Below are 26502 nucleotides of genomic sequence, written 5' to 3'. Positions count from 1 at the left end.
TAAACACCATTTCTGTACCATACGCGTTTCGCTTTTATTCTTTGCAAGGCATCTTCGGTGATCTAGGATATGTACATATTTTTGTTTGTAGTATTAAGTTTACGTTTAGGACGTTATGTATATATGTTATAAACAGTTCTGGCAGTTTGCTTTACTATGATGCAGTAATAATTTAAGGGTGTACTTATAGATTTCGTGGGTAGCGCTAACAAACAAAAACACAACATGCAGAACAACATCCACGCAGCCTGTTAGTAGAACTTTAAATTATTACTACATTATAGAAATGCAAAATCCCAGAACTGTTTGCAGCCTGCATATACAACGTCCTAAATGTAAACTAAATGCCAGCATCTCGTGGTCGTGCGGTAGCGTTCTCGCTTCACACGCCCGGGTTCCCGGGTTCGATTCCCGGCAGGGTCAGGGATTTTCTCTGCCTCGTGATGGCTGGGTGTTGTGTGCTGTCCTTAGGTTAGTTAGGTTTAAGTAGTTCTAAGTTCTAGGGGACTTATGACCACAGCAGTTGAGTCCCATAGTGCTCAGAGCCATTTGAACCATTTGTAAACTAAATAGTATAAACAAAAATATGTGCGTGTTCCAGATCACTGAAGATGTCTTGCGAAGAATAAAGACGAAACGCATATAGGCACAAAAATAGTGTATCAATCTACATCTACATTTTCATCTACACGGTCCGCAGTTCGTGGTCTTGCGGTAGCGTTCTCGCTTCTTGCGCACGGGGTCCCGGGTTCGATTCCCGGCGGAGTCAGGGATTATTTCCCTGCCTCAAGATGACTGGGTGTGTCGTCGTCATCATCATCATCATCATCATCATCATCATCATCATTCATCTCCATTAATGGTCGGAGGAAGGCAATGGCAAACCGCCTCCGCTAGGACCTTACCTAGTACGGCGGTGCGGATTTTCCACATAGTCCCCTACGCTCCTCGGAGTATGGGACCTCATTATCATCACATCTACATGGATACTCTGCAAATCACATTTAAGGGTCTGGCAGAGGGTTCATCGAACCACCTTGACAATTCTCTGTTATTCCAATCTCGAATAGCGCGCGGAAAGAACAAACACCTGTATTTTTCCGTACGAACTCTGATTTCCCTTATTTTATCGTGGTGATCGTTTCTCCCTATGTAGGTCTGTGTCAACAAAAGATTTTCGCGTTCGGACGAGAAAGTTGGTGACTGGAATTTCGTGAGACGATTCCGTCGCAACGAAAAACACCTTTCTTTTAATAATATACAGCCCAAATCCTGTGACATTTCAGCCTTTTTGGACGATCAACACTATCCGTTCTCTCAACATGTGAATCAAATTCTTGACTGTCAGCGCACTTGGACCGGTTGTCTCTCCCATATTTCGCGATAATACAAAATGTTGCTGCCCTCAGTTGTAATTAGACTGTAGTAAAGATAAAAGCTATCAGCATACTGTAATATTGTTCTCAACAGTTTGCAGATACGGAGGAAAAAATTAGCGAAACCTCTGGACGTCCGAAAAAAAGAAGATTGTCAGACTTTAGAAGGAAGTCTAAGTTTATATCTCTTAAGCGGCGGAGATTGAAAGCGCCTATGAAACACAACGGAGCTCATGTAGAACTCTATGATTAAACATCTACAGTTACATACAGGGTGACAATTATTGAACTATATGAAATAAAATCGTCCATAACTTCTGAACGGTTTGCGTTAGGACGTTTACACTGCACGGTTGGCAGCGGGGCATGATGGGAATTAGTACGCGCATGCGCACGTGCCTTGTTGTTGTCGGCCACTTGCACGTGACAATGTCACGGCACAGCCTGCCTGAGCGTACAGAGCTTGTGAAGGCCTACTACTATGCGACCAATAACATTCCAACTGCGGCTCAAAGGAAGTTTGCGAGCGAGTTCAAGCTGAAGACAACAGGTCCAATGGTGCTAACAATCAAGAATTTGATTCACAAGTTGGGAGGACGGATAGTGTTGGTCGTCCAAAAAGGCTAAAAACATCGAGAAGACACCCGCTGTGTTTCAAACCAGCCCCAGGAAATCGACCATGCGAGCTGCACAACAGGTGGGAATCAACCAGGAGACAATGTGACAAATTGTTGTTGAAGACCTGCATGTCTCCCCATACAAAATTCAAACCCATCAGTCACTAAGCCCCAGGGCCATGTAACAGCAGTTGTGTTTCGCCAACGCTATTGTCCACAAAATTGACGAACTGAACTTCTATGTGAATATGGTTTGGTTTTGTGACGGAGCCCACTTTCGTTTGGTTGGGTTCATCAATAAACAAAACTGGCGCATTTCGGGGACAGATCCGCATTTCGTGATCGAGAAGTCCCTTCAGGCTGAGCAGGTGACTGTGTGGTGTGCGGTGTCCAGTCACGGAATAATCGGTGCGATATTCCTTGATGGCACGGTGACTACCAAATGGTATGTGAAGATTTTGGAAGACGATTTTCATACCCATCATGCAAAGTGACCCCGATTTCGACAAGATGTGGTTCATGCAAGACGGAGGTCGACCCTCATCGAAGCAGGAGATGCTTGATGTCTTGGAGGAGCACTTTGGGAACCACGTTCTGTCTCTGGGGTACCCAGAGGCCACTGGCATAGGCCTGGATCACCCGCCATATTCTCCGGATCTGAACTCATACCACTCTGATTTGTGGGCCAATATTAAAGGCAATGTGTACAGCAATAATCCCAAAACTATTGCTGAAAACTATCATTCAGGAGGTTGTAATGGTACTTGAATTACGTAACCATTACGGCACCTCACCTCAACCTCTCGACACCAGCAATATTCTACTGTGTTTCTGTAAAATAGTTAACATATTTCTGTGACAACATTCAGATTTGATTTCATTAATGTAGAGGTACTTCGATACATCGATATGTATATATTGCAATGATATTATTCTTATGTGTATTCTTCCTTTTGTCACTATGATGTTTGACGTACTTGTAACTCTGATTTTTGGGCGCGTAAGCGGTTATTAGAGAGTCAAGCTTTGGTCGTCATGTTAAAAAGACGCAAATTGTAGTCAGTTTATGAAATGTGAACTTCAACAGTGAGGAAGATATTTTCAAGTATGTTTTACATTGTGAAGTGATGTTCTGGAACGAGTTACGTGATATTGCAACGAAAGTAATACAAAACAAGTGTAACTTAAATTAGGAGTGCTGATTACTTTTTTCATCACCATTGTCCTAACTTGCAAACGTTTAATCTTCAAGAATAGTTTATGAAACACATCTATAAAACTTTTGAATATCGTAAAATAACAACTATGTCTCTTTGCATCCAAGCTTGGAATCATCACTACCTATATTTTCGACGATTGAGCCATGCGTTTACAACGAGACCAGCGTGGGAAACAGGTAAAGTTGAGTGCCTAGTTTATCCATTATTTCAAGAAATGACTTTATTAACTGTGCTTTAATGACACCTGCCACATAATATAACTTTGTTGTTGCCCGAAAATGCAATATTTAGCAGCGTGAGCAACACTACAATCATAATTAATTTTTTACCTTTGTTGTGGTAGGGTTGTTAGAAGGTCATCGACAGCATCGATGTTCCGACACTTCAGCGGGTAATGCAGAATTTCGCTATTCGTCTGCAGCACATCACCGCCAATGATGACAGGCATATGGGATTAGCCGAGCGGTCTATGGGCGCTGCAGTCATGGACTGTGCGGCTGGTCCCGGCGGAGGTTCGAGTCCTCCCTCGGGCGGGCGTGTGTGTGTGTGTGTGTGTGTGTGTGTGTGTGTGTGTGTGTGTGTGTGTGTGTGTTTAGGATAATTTAAGTAGTGTGTAAGCTTAGGGACTGATGACCTTAGCAGTTAAATCCCATAAGATTTCACACACATTTGAACATTTTTTTGATGACAGGCATATCGAATACCGTATGACATAACATAATTCGAATATCTGTAGTGCCGGTTACACGTGGAATACAGTGTGCGCACGCTGTAGTTTGTAACGAATTTACGTTTTTTTTGCCATATACTTCAATAACTGTCAGCCCGTATTTACAGGTTGAGCTTTAACTCCATCGACAACTTTTTGGAAATTTGTCGGGGATTTTTTCTGACTGATTTGGCATAAGCGCGTCCCGTGATCTTCGGAGTCTCATTACAGAGTAGTCATGTAATTATAATTCATTCAGTTTGTTAGCCCAGTTACCTTTCATTCTGTGAAAATATGTCCACATTTTAGGTCCACTTTAGTCTTCGCTCCCACACTTCCACTCAGTATTCCTCGGTTCTGTCTCGGGTGTGTTTTACTCCGGCTGTGTTATTTGTAGGTAAACGCTGATACACAGCAATACGGAGAGGTTTGCTGAAAAAAGAGTTGGCCGATCGATATAAAGCTAGTACATCGGTTCACTGAAGAGCGCCTCAGCGATGCTACGTTAAGCTGTTCCCGCAGCGACGGCAGCCACACCACAGAATTTTTTCATGTGTCCGAGGGTTGCTGCGTTACTCTGTATTCTGTGTTCTACATTTTGGCGACTGCAGATTACTGTTTTTTCAGTCCTGTGGATGTATTTCCGCAGCAACAAAGATAATTGTGGAGAAAAATCGTTAAATCGTAATTACATTACGAGTGCGATAAGTCACACAAATCTGAAGGCTGTAAATTCAACTAAATACTTAGGGATTACAACTACAAATAACCTAAATTGGAACGAACACATAGATAATATTGTGGGTAGAGCAAACCGAAGACTGCGATTCATTGGCAGAACACTTAGAACTGCTTACACCAAGCTTGTCCGCCCTATTCTGGAGTATTGCTGTGCGGTGTGGGATCCGCCTCAGGTGGGACTGACGGATGACATCGAAAATGTACAAAGAAAGGCAGCTCGTTTTGTATTATCGCGAAATAGGGGGAGATAGTGAACCAGACATGATACGTGAGTTGGAGTGGCAATCATTAAAACAAAGGCGTTTTTCGTTGCGACGGGATCTTCTCATGGAATTTCAATCACCAGTTTTCTCCTCCGATTGCGAAAACATTCTGTTGCCACCCACCAACATAGGGAGAAATGATAATCACGATAAAATAAATCAGGGCTCGTACAGAAAATTTTTTTCATTGAACCCTCTGCCAGGCACTTTATTGTGAATAGCAGAGTAATCACGTAGATGATGTGTCTGTAGACCGTCGCTTGCCCGGTGTAGGCAGATTAATACGATATTGCAGTGCGTGTGTATTCCGAATTAAGATGCAACGTTCCTTCGGACACGAATGCGACTTTCAAGCAAAATCTCTCCCCAGTACGGGAATATACATAATGGATGTACGAGTACATGTTGTAGACACATGGATGACGACATATGGAAGTTTTAGTGTGGCCGGGAGTCGTGCAGGGGTAGGCAAATGGTAAGGCGACCGCTAGCAATAAGCGAGAAATCCGGGTCTTGCACAAATTTTCACTGTCGTCATTCCGTTCTACAATTGATTTTTGCCAGCCTCATTGGCCGAACGGTTCTATGCACTTTAGTCCGGAACCGCGCGACTGCTACGGTGGCAGGTTCGAATCCTGCCTCGGACATGGATGTGTGTGTGATGTCCTTAGGTTAGTTAGGTTTAAGTAGTTCTACGTTCTATGGGACTGATGACCTCAGATGTTAAGTCCCATAGTGCCAGGAGCCATTTACACAATTGATTGTTGTCCATATTCGCAATTACGAATACGTTTAATATCTTTCAAAAGAGCATCCGAATGTCTGTGGAGCAGTGATTAACTGTGCTTCGTCAAGAGCCGAGATCAGAGAAGATACTGATCGTGATCGCTGGGGTCTGCGTTATAACTCAACCCAAAAGTGTTAAATTGGATTCAGGTCTTGCTGTCTAAATATCATTGCCTCACAACTGCAGCTTTAAGACAGGTTGCACTTTGATGCTGATACAGACAATCGTCATCTGCGAACTGTTCCTCTACTGTAAACAAGGCAATGCTGAAAAATTTCTTCATATCCTTCCGCATTTAGCGTTTACTTACCGCAGTAAGGATATTACATTCTAATCACGAAGAAACATCTTCATATGTAATACTACCTCCTCCGAACATCACTACTCTCTACAACTACATCTACATCCATACTCCGCAAGCCACCTGACGGTGTGTGGCGGAGGGTACCTTGAGTACCTCTATCCGTTCTCCCATCTATTGCAGTCTTGTATTGTTGGTGGAAAGAAGGATTGTCGGTATGCCTCTGTGTGGGCTCTAATCTCTCTGATTTTATCCTCATGGTCTCTTCGCGAGATATATGCAGGAGGGAGCAATATACTGCTTGACTCCTCGGTGAAGGTTGTTCTTGAAACTTCAACAAAAGCCCGTACCGAGCTACTGAGCGTCTCTCCTGCAAGGTCTTCCACTGGAGTTTATCTATCATCTCCGTAACGCTTTCGCGATTACTAAATGATCCTGTAACTAAGCGCGCTGCTCTCTGTTGGATCTTCTCTATTTCCCCTATCAACCCTATCTGGCACGGATCCCACACTGCTGAGCAGTATTCAAGCAGTGGGCGAACAAGCGTACTGTAACCTACTTCCTTTGTTTTCGGTTTGCATTTCCTTAGGATTCTTGCAATGAATCTGTCTGGCATCTGCTTTACCGACGATCAACTTTATATGATCATTCCATTTAAAATAACTCCTAATGCGTACTCCCAGATAATTTATGGAATTTACTGCTTCCAGTTGCAGACCTGCTATATTGTAGCTAAATGATATGGGATCTTTCTTTCTATATATTCGCAGCACATTATACTTGTCCACATTGAGATTCAATTGCCACTCCCTGCACCATGCGTCAATTCGCTGCAGACCCTCCTGCATTTCAGTACAATTTTCCATTGTTACAACCTCTCGATATACCACAGCATCATCCGCAAAAAGCCTTAGATGTCATCCACAAGGTCATTTATGTATATTGTGAATAGCAACGGTCCTACGACACTCCCCGGTGGCACACCTGAAATCACTCTCACTTCGGAAGACTTATCTCCATTGGCAAGAGACAGGACGTCAGACACCGTCCGACAGGCATTCGCAAACCCAAACCCATCGACCGGATTATCACAGGTACAGCGTGATACAACAGTCCAAACCACTCGCTTTCAGTCGTTCACCGTCCAGCGTGCGAAGTTTTGTAACACCTCCAGAGCCGCTTAGCATTCACTACAGAAGTGTGTGTGGCTGATGACTAGCTGCTCCTAAGCACATTCATCGGACTAGCTGGATTGCTGATAGCACTTTGAAACTCTCAATGAGTCCTTCCTCTGATTTCATGCTGTGTTTTACAACCACCCTCCGCAATGCTCGACAGATCCTGCCGATCTCTACATGAGATCCTCCCGGTCTTTATTTAGCTATGTTCCTCCGCGTTTCCTCATCACAATCAGGTCACCAATAGTTGACATTGGTAGCTTTAGATAGGGTGAAGTGTCCCTGATGGATTTTGTACTCGGGCAGCATCCAATGACTAGTACACGTTCCAAGTCCCTGATTTTTCCAGAAGAAGTCATTCTGCAGTTACTGCTTCTCTACTGATAATATAATACAGCCCACCTCCTCCTGTACTAGCGGGTCTGCTCTCGTGACATTCTGCATTACACAAAAGTGTCCGAATGGCGCTTTTTTCTTAACCACTATTAGTGGGGTTCATTCCTCTTTCATAGATGCTCTGTAGGCGACAGATTTGTCCCGATTTGTCCCTCGTTGTTATCAGAAGTTGAAAAAGCTTGTTTGCCCTTTCACCTTCCCCGATTTTCCGGCTTTTAGGAACTTGAATTTTCTTTTGCTGCATTTGCGTTTTTAGTTTTATCGAAATTCAAAAAATGGTTAAAATGGCTCTAACCACTATGGAACTTAACATCTGAGGTCATCAGTCTCCTAAGACTTAGAACTACATAAACCGAGCTAACCTAAGGACATCACACACATCCATGCCCTAGGCAGGATTCGAACCTGCGACCGTAGCAGCAGCGCGGTTCCGGACTGAAGCGCCTAGAACCGCTCGGCCACAGCGGCCTGCTTCTATCGAAGTCAGCTGAAATGTAAATTCTGGTGTAAAACACCCTCAAACTGCAGTAAGCTTAAATAAAAAGCACAAAAAACAAAAAAGCAAAAAAATTATTGGTACTTAACGACCGTTCGTGCTACCAATTCAATGCACAAACATACGTTGGAGCTCCGATATTGCACGAACCTTCTATGAATGTGTGTCGCAATTCTGGTCGTACAAAGATTCCGTAAGCAGTCTCCGCCTTAAGTAAGACTCGGTCTCTCATTATTCTTCCAATAAATCGAAGTCTTTTACTTGTTGTACCCAAGACTGAACGCATGTGATCCATTTCATACCCCCACACACTATTACGTCCAGGTTTTTGTATGATATACCTGACTCCATTCATTAACCTTAAGACTGAATCACGCCGTATCAAAAATTACATTTTCCCAAAATTCGGTTTGTACCTCCTCCATTAGCTACTCGATTTACACATCTAATCTGCAGCACCACACTTCAAAAGCTACTTTTCTTTTTTTCGTCTGAAATGTTCATCGCCTACGTTTCACTTCCCTTCGAGGCTCCGGAGAAAAAGTGCCAGAAAAGACTACCTGACATTTAAATTTATTGATGTTAAATCTTCTAGGTTTTTAGGCCGCGGTATATTCCACCTCTGTTACTTCACACAATGGATTTTGGTGTCCTCTACTGGTGTCATCTTCAGGGTCTGCTGATGTCTCCACTTAAAGTAGTCGAAACGTCTACTGTGTAAGAAGAGACTGAAGAGAAACCTAACGCGACCTAACAACTTGGAAGATTTTATTTTCAATGACAACGACCATTAAAGCCAGCAAGCTTATATTTAACTTTATAATCTATGCTAACAAATTTATTTGTCATTAATACTTTTCTCGCTCTTGCCAGTATGTCTACTTCCACCAGCATCAGTTATTTTGCTACTAAATCATGAAACGCTACATCACTTTTAGTATCTCATTTTCTAGTCTAATGTGTCAGCATCGCCTCATTTCGTTCGACTGTATGACCCTTGTTTTGCTTTTGTTGAAGTTCATCTCATAATCTCGTTTCAAGGTGCTACCCATCTCTTTCACTGCTCTTCCAAATCCTTTGCGTCTCTGGCAAAACTGTAAACTACACAGATGTAATACATAATATGCTATGTTTCTATATCCGCAATAAACTAGAATTTACGAAAGCATTAAAATAAGGAATTTCACAGGAAAAATTCCTTTAATCTGATCTCTTAAACAAATCTTAGTGCCGCAATAGCATACCTTCTATAAAGTGAATGTTTTGTTGTAGCTAGTCTAATTTCGTTAACGAAAACTTCCACATAATTCTGGTGTTTGTCCTGGCTGCAGGGAGGCAACTGGCACCGTGTGTGTGTGTCAAGCAGTTGCATAACTGCAGGCGTCTAGAACTGCTCCGAAGGTTTTTCTCTGTAAATGCACGTTCTAAAATTCTCAATAACTGGGGGCAGGTACCAGTAGGTTATTGCCGAACGAGAGGGAGGGAGTCTAGACGGACCATTGCTGTTTTATTCAACCATTTGCCTATGCCGTAACACACTGTTACCACGCTACAGTAGGGTGTGAAACAGGAGCACTGAAAAATCGTAACACCCCTTTGTTGTTTCAGATCACGTTCAAATTTCGCCGAATAGTTTTGAACTGCCCCTAATGGTTCCATCATGTATACCACAGCAAAAATTGTAGTCCAGCTGCACTCCAAAGGGGTGAGATCTGATTCAATGCGGTTGCTAGCTCACGATGTCCTTGCAGAAGGAATTAAGCGCGAGGGAGATGTCAGTAGAGTCAAAGATTGTCAAGAACGTCTTCCTGCAGGTTATCGCACTACGCTCTCGTTTTCGACAGTGAAATGTTCGGGAATCAACGTCCCAAGGAAAGGGGTGGTGTCACTGACGCCCTTTATGCCAACCCCTGAGGCCTTTTCGTGTATATTCTGAGCGGCGATGTATCAGAAACGTTTCCCCAGCCAGTCATAAGAACAGTGAATGATTTCAACGCTGGGCGTCGCAGTTCTTACCTCCATCACAGAGCCGTCAAACGAAGGAGTGAATGTGGGTAAGAGGGACTGTGACTACCATCCTGTGACACGTCCCCGGTGGCGTTGGGTACAATTGTGGTAAAATTTGGTGTCAATTGGTCATTATTAACCCACTTTACATTACCCTTGACGCTGCATCACAGACAGGAGCGCCCGCGATGGTGTACTCAACGACGAACCTGGGTGCACGAATGGCAAAACGTCATTTTTCGGATGAATCCAGGTTCTGTTTACTGCATAATGATGGTCGCATCCGTGTTTGGCGACATAGCGGTGAACGCTCATTGGAAGCCTGTATTCGTCATCGCCATACTGGCGTATCATCCGGCGTGATGGTATGGGGTGCCATTGGCTACCGTCTCGGTCACCTCTTGTTTGCAATGACGGCACTTTGAACAGTGGACGTTACATTTCAGATGTGTTACGACCCGTGGCTCTACTTTTCATTCGATCCCTGCGAAACTCTACATTTCAGCAGGATAGTGCACGACCGCATGTTGCAGGTCCTGTACTGGCCTTTCTGGATACAGAAAATGTTCGACTGCTGCCCTGGCCAGCACATTCTCCAGATCTCTCACCAACTGAAAACGTCTGGTCAATGGTGGCCGAGCAACTGGCTCGTCACAATACGCCAGTCACTACTCTTGATGAACTGTGGTATCGTGTTGAAATGGTTCAAATGGCTCTGAGCACTATGGAACTTAACAGCTATGGTCATCAGTCCTCTAGAACTCAGAACTACTTAAACCTAACCTAAGGACATCACACAACACCCAGTCATCACGAGGCATATCGTGTTGGAGCTGCATGGGCAGCTGTACCTGTAAACGCCATCCATGCTCTGTTTGACTCAATGCCCAGGCGTATCAAGGCCGTTATTACGGCCAGAGTTGGTTGTTCTGGGTACTGATTTCTCAGGATCTATGCACCCAAATTGCGTGAAAACGTAATCACACGTCAGTCCTGGTATGATATATTTATCCAATAAATACCCGTTTATCATCTGCACTTCTTCTTGATGTAGCAATTTTGGCTGGCTCTGAGCACAATGGGACTCAACTGCTGAGGTCATTAGTCCCCTAGAACTTAGAACTAGTTAAACCTAACTAACCTAAGGACATCACAAACATCCATGCCCGAGGCAGGATTCGAACCTGCGACCGTAGCGGTCATGCGGTTTCAGACTGTCGCGCCTTTAACCGCACGGCCACTTCGGCCGGCTAGCAATTTTAATGGCCAGTAGTGTACGTCGCAGGGCTCCATGCTTGTGCACCATCACAGAGGAAAGTTGTAGCCAACTTTGAGCCACATTTCGTATTTTTACGTCGCAGTGGGAGACAATTACAGGGTTTCAAAAAAGTGATACTTTAATTTTGTTGTTACAACGTATATTGTAGTCCTCAGTGTATGAGCGGCAGCGCGATGGTCCAAAATGACGATTGCCAGCAAGCTAGCCGTACTTTCCCTGTACAACTGTGTACCACGCATACAGCTGTGCAAGCCAGCATTAGCGTCACTACCCGTATTAAATGTGTCGGGGTGACCAGTGTCCCTGCAGTAAACAACAGAGCGACTTCCGCAGGCGTACAGACGGCGCACAGATGAAGTTATCTCTAGGGCTGTGGACGCAGTCTGAGCGACTGTCTAGCAAATCAAACAGAATGGCGAGCTGCCATCGTCGCAGTGTGCGCAGGACTGGCGCAGCTTAACGCTGCAAACAGACGACGACCGGGATTGACACAGATCTATCTATGCAGTCGTCTAGCACAGTGAATCTGTTCTCCAGCAACATAAGCCACTCTGCGGCACTAGCTGATCTGTCTGAGAGAAGAGGAATCGCGTTCAGGCTTAATAAAAAGCGAGACTTCTTACAGGGTCGTATGGAAGATCTGTACACCTCTATGCCAAACTCGTGGTACGGGCCACACCAGGATAATAAACATACAAAAATAGCATTCTAGAGAAATTTTAAAATTAAAGACCTATGACGCAGCATTTAAGGGTTTTATTTAACTGTAGAGAATTTTACTGTACAATTTATGTTGTAACCAGATTCCCCCACCTCCCAGTTTTTAAAGAATCGAACTCCCATGTATAAAATAGCTTTTAATGTCTGATTACTTCACAACTGAGTTAATGTGTTAAATATTTGACGTTAAGCGTGTAAAACCTTTATCGTCGAAGACACAAAAAAGCTAGTTTTTTCAGGCGTCTCAATGTTTATGACGTCATATATGTATGACTTGTATAACGATAAAATCGATATAATTCTGGAATTACATTCATTGGTATATGTGGATACTGTCTACAAAATGTGTTGCGACTAGAGTTTGTGGTAAAGACGCAATGAATAAAAACATGATAACTGTGCTGAAGTGTTATCGCAAGAACAATGAAAAATGTACCAAGTGATAAATTTCTTTCCTTTCAACATTATGTTGCGGTGTCAGCGAGGAAAAGTATCGAAGAGGTTTCAGTTTATTTTCAAAGTTTCTTGGAAGTCGGTATGTGCTCTGGTTCCCAAATAATGGATGAATATAGTCTGTACAATTTACGTGCCGTGATTTATCTGCCTCAAGACATACTCAGTTTTTAACTTTAATACTTATACAAAATTATTGATGCTTTCGTGGCCACCTGTTGACAAACTGCCTATTGGCTTCTGTCTCGGGTTCTTCAGCCGACGTTCATCTAATGATTTTACTGACGTTTCGCCAGCACGAGTGGCTGGCATTGTCAAAGCTTCACCCTCCATTGCCGGTGGTGAACTGGAGCCAAGCTCGCGGCCGCAGACTATATAATATTGATGTTAAACCTGTAACTTAAGATTATACCTCTTAATGAACAATTACGACAGTATTTCACATTTTTAAATTCGAGCAATAATTATATGAAGTATTGAATATCAAATTCATGTTGACCGTGGAAGGCGTTAGAAACGCAGCCTGCAGCTGAGACCGGGTGGCTGTTTTAGCCATTTGGTAATACAATAGAGCCCCGATATTTCGAGGTTCCGTGTAATTCGAACTGGTTTTAAGAAAATTAACATGTTACATAAAACACAGAGTAAAACGACGTTTCCATACGTTGTCCGTATGTATGTTTTACGCACTTTCGAATGTGTTAAATTTTGAATTTCCTTTCGATTTTCCATGTACAATACAGATAAAACTGTCCCACTTAGAGTTTTCGTTCATAATGCACAGAGATCACCTTGGCCTCAGAGTGCTAATGCATTTCTGTGACAGATGGGCAGGTACCATTAGGTTTCGAGGAATGCGCTTGCTCTTTCTTTGTCGACCCTTCACTAAATGGGAACGCCTAACAATCAGTTGTAGAGTGCATACCATCCTTATTGTTACCCTTATTGTTGTGCCTACTCAGCAAAGTGGTCATTAAAACACACTACGCGTAAGTAGCAATATAGTACACATTTTGTAACATTGGCTGACCGTTGTTGCATGTACTGTAGTTGGTTGTGTAGTAATATTGTACCCACTCAGTAACAGTGGTTATTAAACTACAATACGCCTAAGTAACAACATAGTAAACATTTTGTAACATTGACTGACCGTTGTTGCATCTATTGTAGTTGGTTGTGCAATAACTTCTGCCCTGTAGTCAGCCCACCTATGTGACGTTAATTTTAAAGCGTTACATATACTTACAGTGTACTGTACATATAACTGTCTGTTTCTTAATGTTTTAATTCATATATTACAATTAGTGATAGGAGTAAGAGAAAATTTTGTTTCCATGGATGTGAAACTGGAAGGTTTGGAAAGACTAGACAAAGGAGAAACATAAAAAAAAACCTTGCTGTTGAATATGGAGTCGATTATGTGGCAGTTAGAAATTGGTGTAGAAATAGAGACGAAATTGAGAAGTTGTCATAAAACAAGTATTCTGTTTCGTCATTTGAACGGAAGCCCATGAAGAAATCTGAGTATGAAAAAATGAGTGAAGATTTGTTCGTTTGGTTTACTCAACAAAGACAAAAAGGAAACCCAATTTCAGGACATATTCTGCAAGGAAAAGCTGCATCTTTTAGAAGTGCGTTAAAGGAAGGCGAGAACTATTTTACTGAAAGTTCAAGTTGGTTGGATAGGAGGAACAAGCGATACGGCGTAAGACTGCTTGAAATTTGAGACGAAAAACTTTCTGCGAATTTTCAAACTGTTACACAATTTTGTGAGAAATTAAGAAAAATTTCAGAAGAAGGAAATCTTTCTACTTAAGTGTATAACTGTGATGAAACAGGGTTAAATTATACAATGCTTCCATCTAAAAGTCTAGCCTCAAAAGAGGAAAAGGCTATCTCAAGTACAAAAAACGTAAAGAAAGGTTAGTAGTTCTCACTGCGTCGAATGCAAGTGGCCGCCATAAACTGAAGCTGCTCGTTATAGGAAAGTCTGCTAAGCCTAGAGCTTTAAAAAATAGCACTGTTTCGGCACTGCGAATTATATCTGCCTAGCAGAAATCTGCTAGGATGGACAAAAATATATTTAAGATGTGATTTTTCGAAGATTTTGTTCCAGAGAAAGGTGAAGGAACCATCCAAGAATTTCGAAAAGAAAAAAGACCTACCATAAAAGACTTGGTTTACTGGATAGCTGATTTATGGTCTGAAATAAAGGCGTCCGGAACCAGATTTTACGGAATGAAACGATTACCTACAACACAGACGAATATGACATATCGTTGGCAGAAATGATGAAAAAGCTTGCTGGAGGTGAAAATACGAATGTAAGTGTTGTTCCAGAATGGCTGGGTCTTGCAGTTGACGAAATTGTTAGTCAACACGCTGAAGACAGTGATGACGAGCTGAAGAAATTGTACAAGTGATCACTCACCCAGAGGCTCTAGCAGCGCTAGATGCGGCATTGGGTTATATCTAGCAGAAAGCGGACGCTACTCAAGCAGACAGCAGGCTTTTAGAAGATTGCGTCACACTGCTACTGAAAAACGAGGTTCTATTTTAAAACAACGGATTATGGGCAATTTCTTTAAGTTGTAATTCACATTTTTGTAGACTGAAAATGTGCGCCCACATATGTACATAAAACACAGGTATGTACTACATTGCTTTTTATTTCTTCATCATTACTGTGTTCATGATTTCCCTATTGATTTAGCAATATTTCCGTATTTTCGAGTTTTTTTGTAATTCGAGGTAGCCTTCGCCCCAATTAGCTCGAATTACCAGGGCTCTACTGTATTAATGAATTAATAAGATTAAAAAATGCAACGGATATACGTCATTATGGTATTCAGCACCATTTATTAACATCGTTATGAACAACTTGTCTTTTTTTAATATAAAAAAACGAAAGACTAGGGTCATGTCCATGCAAAAAGCAGCGTTTAAATTTTAAAAACGTACTGTAGTTACAAGCAAATACGTTTGTCAGGCAGATTCACGATAGCAAAAGGAATGCATCAACAAAGCAAATATTACCCATATAGAATTCAAATAGAATTCTTTCACAAATATTTTTTGTCTTGCATAATATACAAGGAGCCAACGGCCTTGCTGCACTGCCAACACCGGTTCCCATCACACCACCAAAGTTAAGTGCTGTCAGACTAGGCTACCACTTGAATTGGTGATCATCCTGGTCTACCGAGCGCTGCTTGCAAGCGGGGTGCACTCACCTCTTGTGAGGCTGATTGAGGAGCTACTCGATTGCGACGTAGCGATTCCGGTCACGAAAACTGACAGCGGCCGAGATATTGACCACGTGCCCCTCCATATCCGTATCCAGTGACGCCTATCCGCTAAGGATGACGCGGAGGTCGGTCGGTACCACTGGGTCTACCGAGGCACGTTTGGACGGAGATAATATACAAGCATTCGAACACCCTGTGTCAACCATATTGATAAATACGACGTAAGACCCTCTTCTTGTCAGTTCTTTGCACAAAATATCCATTGACCATCTTGTCCAGTGTATCAACACACCTTTGGTGGTGTTATAATGAAAAATGTCATTTCTTTGTAGCTTTCAGTATCATCTCCTAAATTCGTGTCACTAAGCACGGTGCTAAGAAAAATAAGGTGCGATTCTTCATGGGGACATAGAACACCAAGGTATCCTCATTATGAAAAACGAAAACAGATGATATTACTTTCTTCATAGTGTTAGGCAACAAAGCTTTACGTATTTGTTTCTTATTCTTACTCACTGTTCCACAAAGAGTCAAATTCCTCTTGTAAAGATCAAATGCAAGAGGAAGAGAGGTAAAAAAAGTCATCAGTGGTGATGCCATAACGTCCTCTAAGACAACTAGTTAGAGACAACACCACTCTTTGCCCTTCATTTTTTTCTGGGGCGTTCCCTCCTTTTCCGGTTTACGCTTTTAAGTTCAGTGCATAATTTGATCTGGCACCAACCACAGCCCATACTTCCACCCTATAGTTGACAAGTTTGAATTCACATAAACAAACTGTGTCCCAGTCAGATTAAATCAATTTTCTGTCAGTTTTAGTTAACGAGACAGAAGCCTTCAGAGTTTTAGCGCTGATTCAACATACATAACTGCCTTTGTTCTGGAAGGTGTTTTTCTCGCGGTCTCTTCATTGCAAGAAGGCTGTTTAGGTTTTTATGTTGGTAACGCCACGTAGCGCTCTGTATGGAAATCACTGACTGTGCTGTGTGCAGTCTGTAGCTGGTTGGCATTGTTGGAATATTCGCTTGTGTAGTGTTGGGCACTTCGATGTGAACAGCGCGTAGCGTTGTGCAGTTGGATTGGAGACGAGTCGCCAGCAGTGGTGGATGTGGAGAGAGAGAGAGAGAGAGAGAGAGAGAGAGAGAGAGAGAGATAGAGAGTTTTGAGAGGTCACTATAAGTGGGGGGTCACTATAAGCGGACGACCTGGACGTGTGTCCGCCAGAAAAAGGAAATTTGTAAAGATGTCATGAATTGAGATTATATATACACTCCTGGAAATGGAAAAAAGAACACATTTACACCGGTGTGTCAGACCCACCATACTTGCTCCGGACACTGCGAGAGGGCTGTACAAGCAATGATCACACGCACGGCACAGCGGACACACCAGGAACCGCGGTGTTGGCCGTCGAATGGCGCTAGCTGCGCAGCATTTGTGCACCGCCGCCGTCAGTGTCAGCCAGTTTGCCGTGGCATACGGAGCTCCATCGCAGTCTTTAACACTGGTAGCATGCCGCGACAGCGCGGACGTGAACCGTATGTGCAGTTGACGGACTTTGAGCGAGGGCGTATAGTGGGCATGCGGTAGGCCGGGTGGACGTACCGCCGAATTGCTCAACACGTGGGGCGTGAGGTCTCCACAGTACATCGAAGTTGTCGCCAGTGGTCGGCGGAAGGTGCACGTGCCCGTCGACCTGGGACCGGACCGCAGCGACGCACGGATGCACGCCAAGACCGTAGGATCCTACGCAGTGCCGTAGGGGACCGCACCGCCACTTCCCAGCAAATTAGGGACACTGTTGCTCCTGGGGTATCGGCGAGGACCATTCGCAACCGTCTCCATGAAGCTGGGCTACGGTCCCGCACACCGTTAGGCCGTCTTCCGCTCACGCCCCAACATCGTGCAGCCCACCTCCAGTGGTGTCGCGACAGGCGTGAATGGAGGGACGAATGGAGACGTGTCGTCTTCAGCGATGAGAGTCGCTTCTGCCTTGGTGCCAATGACGGTCGTATGCGTGTTTGGCGCCGTGCAGGTGAGCGCCACAATCAGGACTGCATACGACCGAGGCACACAGGCCCAACACCCGGCATCATGGTGTAGGGAGCGATCTCCTACACTGGCCGTACACCACTGGTGATCGTCGAGGGGACACTGAATAGTGCACGGTACATCCAAACCGTCATCGAACCCATCGTTCTACCATTCCTAGACCGGCAAGGGAACTTGCTGTTCCAACAAGACAATGCACGTCCGCATGTATCCCGTGCCACCCAACGTGCTCTAGAAGGTGTAAGTCAACTACCCTGGCCAGCAAGATCTCCGGATCTGTCCCCCATTGAGCATGTTTGGGACTGGATGAAGCGTCGTCTCACGCGGTCTGCACGTCCAGCACGAACGCTGGTCCAACTGAGGCGCCAGGTGGAAATGGCATGGCAAGCCGTTCCACAGGACTACATCCAGCATTTCTACGGTCGTCTCCATGGGAGAATAGCAGCCTGCATTGCTGCGAAAGGTGGATATACACTGTACTAGTGCCGACATTGTGGATGCTCTGTTGCCTGTGTCTATGTGCCTGTGGTTCTGTCAGTGTGATCATGTGATGTATCTGACCCCAGGAATGTGTCAAAGTTTCCCCTTCCTGGGACAATGATTTCACGGTGTTCTTATTTCAATTTCCAGGAGTGTATATATATATATATATATACGACTTTTGAACATTATTAAGGCAAATACATTGTTTGTCCTCTATCAAAATCTTTCATTTCCTAACTATGTCTATCAGTAGTTAGTGCCTTCAGTCGTTAGAATCTTTTATTTAGCTAGCAGTATTGGCGCTCGCTGTATGGCAGTAGTTCCAGTAACGAAGATTTTTGTGAGGTAACTGATTCATGAAAGGTATAGGTTATTGTTAGTCAGGGCCATTCTTTTGTAGGGGTTATTGAGAGTCAGATTGCGTTGCGCTAAAAATATTGTGTGTCAGTTTAGTGATGATCAGAATAAGTAAAGAGAAAACTGAGTACATTGAGTTTTGTTCAGCTGTTTGTAAATCAAATAACGTAAGAGGTTTATCAGCGCAGTAATTCATAATTTTCTAAGGGGTCGTTTCAACACAACTCTTTGCCCTTGATTTTTTTTCTGGGGCGTTCCCTTCTTTTCCAGTATACGCTTTTAAGTTCAGTGCATAATTTGATCTGGCATCAACCACAGTCCATACTTCCTCCCTATAGTTGACAGTTTGTTTATGTGGAGTCAAACCTGTGTCCAAACAAATTTTCTGTCAATTTTAGTTATCGAGACACAAACCTTCAGAATTTTAGCGCTGATTCAACATACATAACTGCCTTTGTTCTGGAGGATGTTGTTCTCACGGTCTCTTCATTTAAGTGACGTGTTTAAACCAGTACCCATTTTTCTAAATGCACAACGCAGTGCGCCTTATAAATGAACCGCGGACTAGATGGGAAGTTGTTGGAGACACGAAGCGGCGAGATTCGTCGGTACACTGCTTGAAGTCATCTTGGATTCTGAGTTCAAAGGCTAAACACAATTTTTAGAAGTCGACTCACAAAAATAAATCTACTGGTGTTAAATCGGGCAACAGCGTAGACCATTCCTGAGTCTAATCATCTTACAGAAAATCTGTTATTTCGTTCTTGCACAACATCACGTTCAAAATGGACTGGCTTAATTACAGCTGTACCTTCTAGAATTCATTGTTCAGTATGTAAGAAAGTTATGGTCGACGCACATCCTCGGCCAAGATATCTCACGGCATAATCTGCGACTACATCACTGGCATCGTGTCGGCATTCGCCAAGCATGAGAAACATGTCAACGAACTCGTTGAGTGCATATGCCATGCTTATTCCGCACCAATTTCCTTGATACTCTGTGAAACAACTGTGTTCGTAACCCAGCAGAAAGAGTTATTTAAAAGCAAAACGCTAGCACAATGACTGCGCAGGGAGTTAAGCCAAATGAGCTGCAATGATAGAGCAGCTACTCATAACCCACACATTTCTGTAACCAATGCCAAGCAGTGCTTGAGATGGTGTGAAGAGCGGCTCCGTTGAACTAGAGACGAGAGACTTGTAGTGACGAATCACGCTATACACTGTGGCAATCATACGGAAGGGTCTGGGTTTGGCAAATGCCTTGAGAATGTTCCCTACCATCATGCGTTGTGCTAACAGTGAAGTAACAGTGGAGGTGGTGTTACGGTGCGGGGATGTTTCTCGTCGTTAGGGCGTGCTCCCCTTATTGAGCTTAGGAAAACACTAAATGCGGAATGCTATGAACTCGTTTTACAACATTGTATGCAGCGAACAGAAGAAGAACAGTTCGAAGACTATGACTGTTGTAGGCCCGTCCGGTTGGCCGTGCGGTCTCACGCATGGCTTTCCAGGCGGGAAGGAGCGCCAGTCCCCGGCACGAATCCGCTCGGCGGATTTGTGTCGAGGTCCGGTGAGCCGGCCAGTCTGTGGTTGGTTTTTAGGCGGTTTTCCATCTGCCTTGGCGAATGCGGGCTGGTTCCCCTTATTGCGCCTCACCTACACTATGACGGCGATTGTTGCGCAAACAAGTTCTCCACGCACGCGTACACCACCTTTACTCTACCACGCAAACATAGGGGTTACACTAGTATAGTGTGAGACGTTCCCTGGGGGGTCCACCGGGGGCCGAACCGCACAATAACCCTGGGTTCGATGTGGGGCAGCGGAGGGGTGAAGTGGGTTGCGGTAGTCATCGTGGGGTTGCGGACCACTGCGGCTGCGGCGGGGACGGAGCCTCTCCGTCGTTTCTAGGTCCCCGGTTAACATAACATAACTGTTGTATCCGTATGACGATGGACCCTGCCGTAAAACAGCATCTCTAAGGCAATGGAAAAAACACTTCTGAAATAGACTGGCCTGCACGGAGCCTCGACATGAGCCCAATGGACCACCTTTGGGAGGAATACGAACGCCGCCTTCGCTACAGACTCCAGCGTCCAACACCATTACCTCCTCTGTTTTGGTTCTTAAAGAAGAATGTGCTCCCATTCCACCACGAGCACTGGAAGTGTCCCCTACAGTATTCAGGGCGTCATAGAGGTGAAGAATGGCAACATCCCACATCAATGTCCACTAACAGATGTCCGGACAGTTCTGATCACGGACAGTATACGAGGGTCGTCCACAAAGTAAGTTCCGTTTCTATTTCTATTCGTGGCAGCGCTACGATCGCAGTTCCGAGCATGTGCGGCATTTACTCTGATACTCTGACTCAAAAATGGTTCAAATGGCTGTGAGCACTATGAGACTCAACATCTATAGTCATTAGTCCCCTAGAACTTAGAACTACTTAAACCTAACTAACCTAAGGATAACACACAACACCCAGTCATCACGAGGCAGAGAAAATCCCTGACCCCGCCGGGAATCGAACCCGGGCACCCGGGCGTGGGAAGCGAGAACGCTAGCGCAGGACCACGATCTGCGGACACTCTGACTCAAGGAGAAGACATGTACGCCATTTTCAGATCGCTGCTGCCGACGTGTGCTTTGTAGTGCTTCTTTGTAATGTCAGCCGTAATTGCGGCCGCGTGTGGAATCAGATCTGCGATTCGTTTTCTAAATGCAAAGAAAGTTAAACCAAAGGAAATTCATCGGCAAATCTGCGAGGTTTGCGGACAAATGCTGTGAGTGATTCAATGGTTAGAAGATGGGTCAGACTGTTCGATGAAGGACGTGATCAAGTGCACGAAGTTTACACTTAGTGCTCTTGCTATGGAAGTTCCGCAAATTTCACGAACACTACTAATTCACGATATTGTTACTAATAACTGAAATTTCGAAAAATTTGCTCACGTTGCGTACCCAAAAGTTTTACTGAACAACACAGAAAACAACGGATGGCAGTTCACTTCAGTCTTTGACACGCTACAATGCAGAAGGCGATGGTTTTCTTTCTCGGATAGTCACGGGGGATGAAACTTGGGCACCGTACGACACCCCTGAAACAAAATGGCAATCATTGTAACGGAGACACACTTCATCCCCAACGAAGGTTAAGCCTAAGGAAATCTTGACACCTCATGCGCCGTTCTTTGGGACAGAAAAGGCATTTTTTTGATAGATTTCTTACCACGATGCCAAACAATCAACGCACACGGTTACTGCGAGACCATTAAGAAATTGCGCCACGCAATAAAGAACAAGCGCCGAGGATTACTGTCAGAAGGTGCTGTGTGTGGTTTTTTTTCCCCCTTGACGATAATGCCAGACCTCACAGGCGAATGTGACCAAACCAGAGACGGGGGATCCGCTCTTGAACTAATGCATAGAGTTGCATCTTTCAAAGGAGTGAACAATCAGTGATTCAGAAAAAAAGAACGGTAGCTCCAAACGTTTCCCACGGCAGAGAGAGAGAGAGAGAGAGAGAGACGGAGCATATCAGCAGCGCCTCTGCTGGTCAGAGCACAGTGCACGCCACACAACACAGCCAGCGCCGGCCTCTGCCCTGCTTCTACCTTGGCTGCCTGCATTGTGCAGTGCCCCATTGGATTTTGTGTTTCACATATGCCGTGCAGTCTCTGTGCGTCGTCTGCCGCCTGCAGTGTCTGGCGCAGCGTAACTTCGCATCGCACTCTGTCGGCGATCGTTTCAGTCGCACGTCCTGCCCTCTGGGCAGTTGATGCGAGCAACAGGACAGAGAGCCACCTAGCGGATAACATAGGAACTACTTGCAACAACCTGCTCGCAAGGGAACGGACGATTTGTCTCGGAGCGGGTGAGTTCACCGCTCCCCCCCCACCGCGAAACTCGCCCGCTCAACGCTCGCCCCACCGTCTCGACTCTAGCCAGAGTGTTGAGAAAAGCGACTCAGGTGTCACTCTGGTCTCTGCGGTCTCAGCTCACGCAGTAATACAGCTCGCGGCTCGACTCAGCGCCTCTGCATCGGAGTTCGTCTCTACTGGATATTGTTCTTCGTAGTAATACCGCTATGTATATTACATTATTATGTTATGTATACATCAATTGTTTTTATTTTATTTTTCTTTGTTTAAACTGATTAGATTAGGTTCCTGACGACTCCTCTTACTATAGGATTTTTATTATGGACACTCGAATTTACGCTTTAATTACGAGCGAACCGATAAACGTATCGCAAAATGTGATACACCAATATTTTCCTTGTTTTATTCTGCGTAAGGCTATATGCAGCACTTTCGTTTTACAGTCAAATTTATATTTTTTTTTTCTTATTCTGGTACGGATTTCGCGATTTTAGGCGTCTTCGGAAGGAAACATTCACTTTAAAAATATGTGGCTTGCGATGTATTTGTATGAGGTTAATGAAATTTTAATACATTATAGCCAAATATATTGTTAATGTAAATCTCAAGTTACAACATTTTCCGATCACCCAAAAAACCACGATAGTGCAAAATAAATCAATAATCCAAAACTTTGTCATATCGTGGAAATTTCAATAAACAATACAAAATTCTCACTCATTATCTGTGTTACTTCAAAATAGGATCAAATAAGATCAAAATACAGGTATAGTACTGGAATAAACCAAGTTTAAAGGGCAATGTGCCTTCCATTTATTTTCTATTGTAAATGAGTGGTGAGTCATGAAAAAGAGCTAATTCATTTCAGGGAGTGAACAGTTCTGATCCAATCTCTGAAAAGAACAGTTTTGCCCATCTCTAGACCAAACAACTCTTACGGGAATTCCACTGGGACGCGTTTTATCATCCTCCCTACAGTCCGGACCTCGCTCATAGAGACTTTCATCTCTTCTTACACCTAAAACCTTCCTTGGTGGTCAACACTTCAACGATGACGACGAGATGAAAGAACACGTTACCACATGGCTGAATACACAGGCGGCAACCTTCTATGAAGAAGACATACAAAAACTTGTGCCATGCTATGAAAAGTGTCTACAAAATTTCGGAATCTATGTAGGAAAGTAGTTTAACAATTGTAGACTTTTGTACAATGAACATTTTTTTCTGTATCTGTACACATTTGTTTTATATAATCAAACGGAACTTACTTTGTGGACATACCTCGAAGTATTATATGTGAATACAGTATTATCGGCAAGTTGCACTTATTAATTTACCTCAGAAAATCAGCTGAGGAACATGTTAGTTATGAAGCAACCTTGCAACAAGTTTCTTACTTGCCACCTTCTTGCAACTGGATGTCGAGCGTTGTACAGATGTAAGTTGTTTTAAGGTTAAAGTTGTTTGTGTGCAGAAACCATATTCGTTTATGTTTGCAATTTTGACGCCGAGGTTTTGGGACACCATCTACATCTACATCACACTCCGCATGCCACCTAATGGCGTGTGGCGGAGGATATTTTTTGCACCGCTAACTGAGTCCTCCAACCCTGTTCCACTCGCGAATAGCGCACGGGAAGAATAATTGTCGATAAGCCTCTGCATTGGCTCTAATTTCTCGAATTTTTTCCTCGTGGTCATTACGTGAGACGTATGTGGGAGTACTATGTTGTCCGAAGCTTCCCGGAAAGTGCTCTCTCCAAATTTCGATAGTAAATCTCTCCGCGATGCACAACGTCTCTCTTGTAACGTCTGCCAATGTACACTACTGGCCATTAAAATTGCTACACCGAGAAGAAATACAGACGATAAACGGGTATTCATTGGACAAATATATTATACTAGAACTGACATGTGATTACATTTTCACGCAATTTGGGTGCATAGATCCTGAGAAATCGGTACAAAGAACAACCACCTCTGGCCGTAATAACGGTCTTGATACGCCTGGGCATTGAGTCAAACAAAGATGGCGTTTACATATACAGCTGCCCATGCAGCTTCAACACGATACCACAGTTCATCAACAGTAGTGACTGGAGTATTGTGACGAGCCAGCTGCTCGGCCACCATTGACCATACGTTTTCAATCGGTGAGGGATGTGGAGAATGTGCTGGCCAGGGCAGCAGTCGAACATTTTCTGTATCCAGAAAGGCCCGTACAGGACCTGCAACATGCGGTCGTGCTTATCCAGCTGAAATGTATGGTTTCGCAGGAATCGGATGAAGGGTACAGCCACGGGTCGTAACACATCTGAAATTCTTAAATGTAACGTCCACTGTTCAAAGTGCTGTCAATGCGAACGAGAGGTGACCCAGGCGTGTAACCAATGGCACCCCATACCATCACGCCGGGTGATACGCCAGTATGGCGATGACGAATACACGCTTCCAACGTGCGTTCACCGCGATGTCTCCAAACACGGATGCGACCATCATGAAGCTGAAAACAGAACCTGGATTCATCCGAAAAAAGGACGTTTTCCCATTCGTGCTCCAGGTTCGTCGTTGAGTACACCATCGCTGGTGCTCCTGTCTGTGATGCAGCGTCAAGGGTAGCCGCAGCCATGGTATCCGAGCTGATATTCCAGGCTGCTGCAAACATCGTCAAACCGTTCGTGCAGATGGTTGTTGTCTTGCAAACGTCCCCATCTGTTAACTCAGGGATCGAGACGTGGCTGCACGATCCATTACGGCCATGCGGATAAGATGCCTGTCATCTCGACTGCTAGTGGTACGAGGCCGTTGGGATCCAGCACGGCGTTCCGTATTACCCTCCTGAACCCACCGACTCCATATTCTGTTAACAGTAATTGGATCTCGACCAACGCGAGCAGCAATGTCGCGATACGATAAACCACAGTCGCGATAGGCTACAATCCGACCTTTATCAAAGCCGGAAACGTGATGGCACGCATTTCTCCTCCTTACACGAGGCATCACAACAACGTTTCACCAGGCAACGCCGGTCAACTGCTGTTTGTGTATGAGAAATCGGTTGGAAACTTTCCTCATGTCAGCACGTTGTAGGTATCGCCACCGGCGCCAACCTTGTGTGAATTCTCTGAAAAGTGATTCATTTGCATATCACAGCATCTTGTTTCTGTCGGTTAAATTTCGCGTCTGTAGCACGTCATCTTCGTGGTGTAGCAATTTTAATGGCCAGTAGTGTTGTTTGTTGAGGATCTTCGTAACGCTCTCGTGCCGACGAGACGACCCGTGACGGAATGTGCAGCTCTTCGTTGGATCTTCTCTCTATCCTATCAGTTCTATCTGGTAAGAACCCAAATACATGAACAATACTAAGAATCGGTCGAACAGGCGCCTTATTAAGTGCTGCATACGTTTTTATTCCCCTGGCTTCTCAGAAGTCCTTAACGCTGTTGTTTGACTTTTGAGCAGCTTGAGCTAAGGTAGACTGTGAACAATGCGTCCCGTCGATTTTGCCTAAATGCCAATTAAACAAGGCAAATAAAGAAGATAAAGCGGACGGCGAAGGCAGGCGACGCGTGCTTACCTTGACACTGGAAACCTTGCTTGCCGAAGCCCCTGCAAGCAGAAAAAAAGCCAGCATTAGTCTCAGCTGACAAAGAATGGAGGGGAAAGGAAATTGCTAAGGATGGAAAGTATCAGTGGAAGACTATTACACAGCCAAATAAAAAAATGCGAGTGCAGCCATTTGCTTAATATTAAACATAATCAAGCGGCCAACTAATTTCATAGCAAATATAAAACCCGACTCGCTACAATGCAATCTAAACCTTTTGAAAGAACTTTACGTGAAATGCTTATGAGGGTGAAAAGAAGAAATACTCCAGTGAAGATACGCCGCGAGAAGTGTCGTTACTGATTCAATGGGTACTGCGT

The 26502-nt window shown here is 44.2% G+C and overlaps 1 protein-coding gene across 2 annotated transcripts in view; it reads right to left on the bottom strand.

Annotated features, from left to right (window-relative positions):
• The window catches only part of LOC126092668 (protein kinase C, brain isozyme-like), a 166864-nt gene extending 140684 nt beyond the window's left edge, over positions 1-26180 (bottom strand). For both annotated transcript variants that reach the window (XM_049908400.1, XM_049908408.1), the window contains exon 1: positions 26153-26180. The gene's annotated coding sequence lies outside the window, so the exon portion shown is untranslated. The remainder of the gene's footprint in view (positions 1-26152) is intronic.
• Between the last annotated feature and the right edge of the window lie 322 nt (positions 26181-26502).

The sequence above is a fragment of the Schistocerca cancellata genome, chromosome 1 (genome assembly GCF_023864275.1).
Source record: "Schistocerca cancellata isolate TAMUIC-IGC-003103 chromosome 1, iqSchCanc2.1, whole genome shotgun sequence".
Lineage (NCBI taxonomy): Eukaryota > Metazoa > Arthropoda > Insecta > Orthoptera > Acrididae > Schistocerca > Schistocerca cancellata.
Note: the sequence above shows the minus strand (reverse complement) of the source record. Positions and strands in the feature narration are given on the sequence as shown.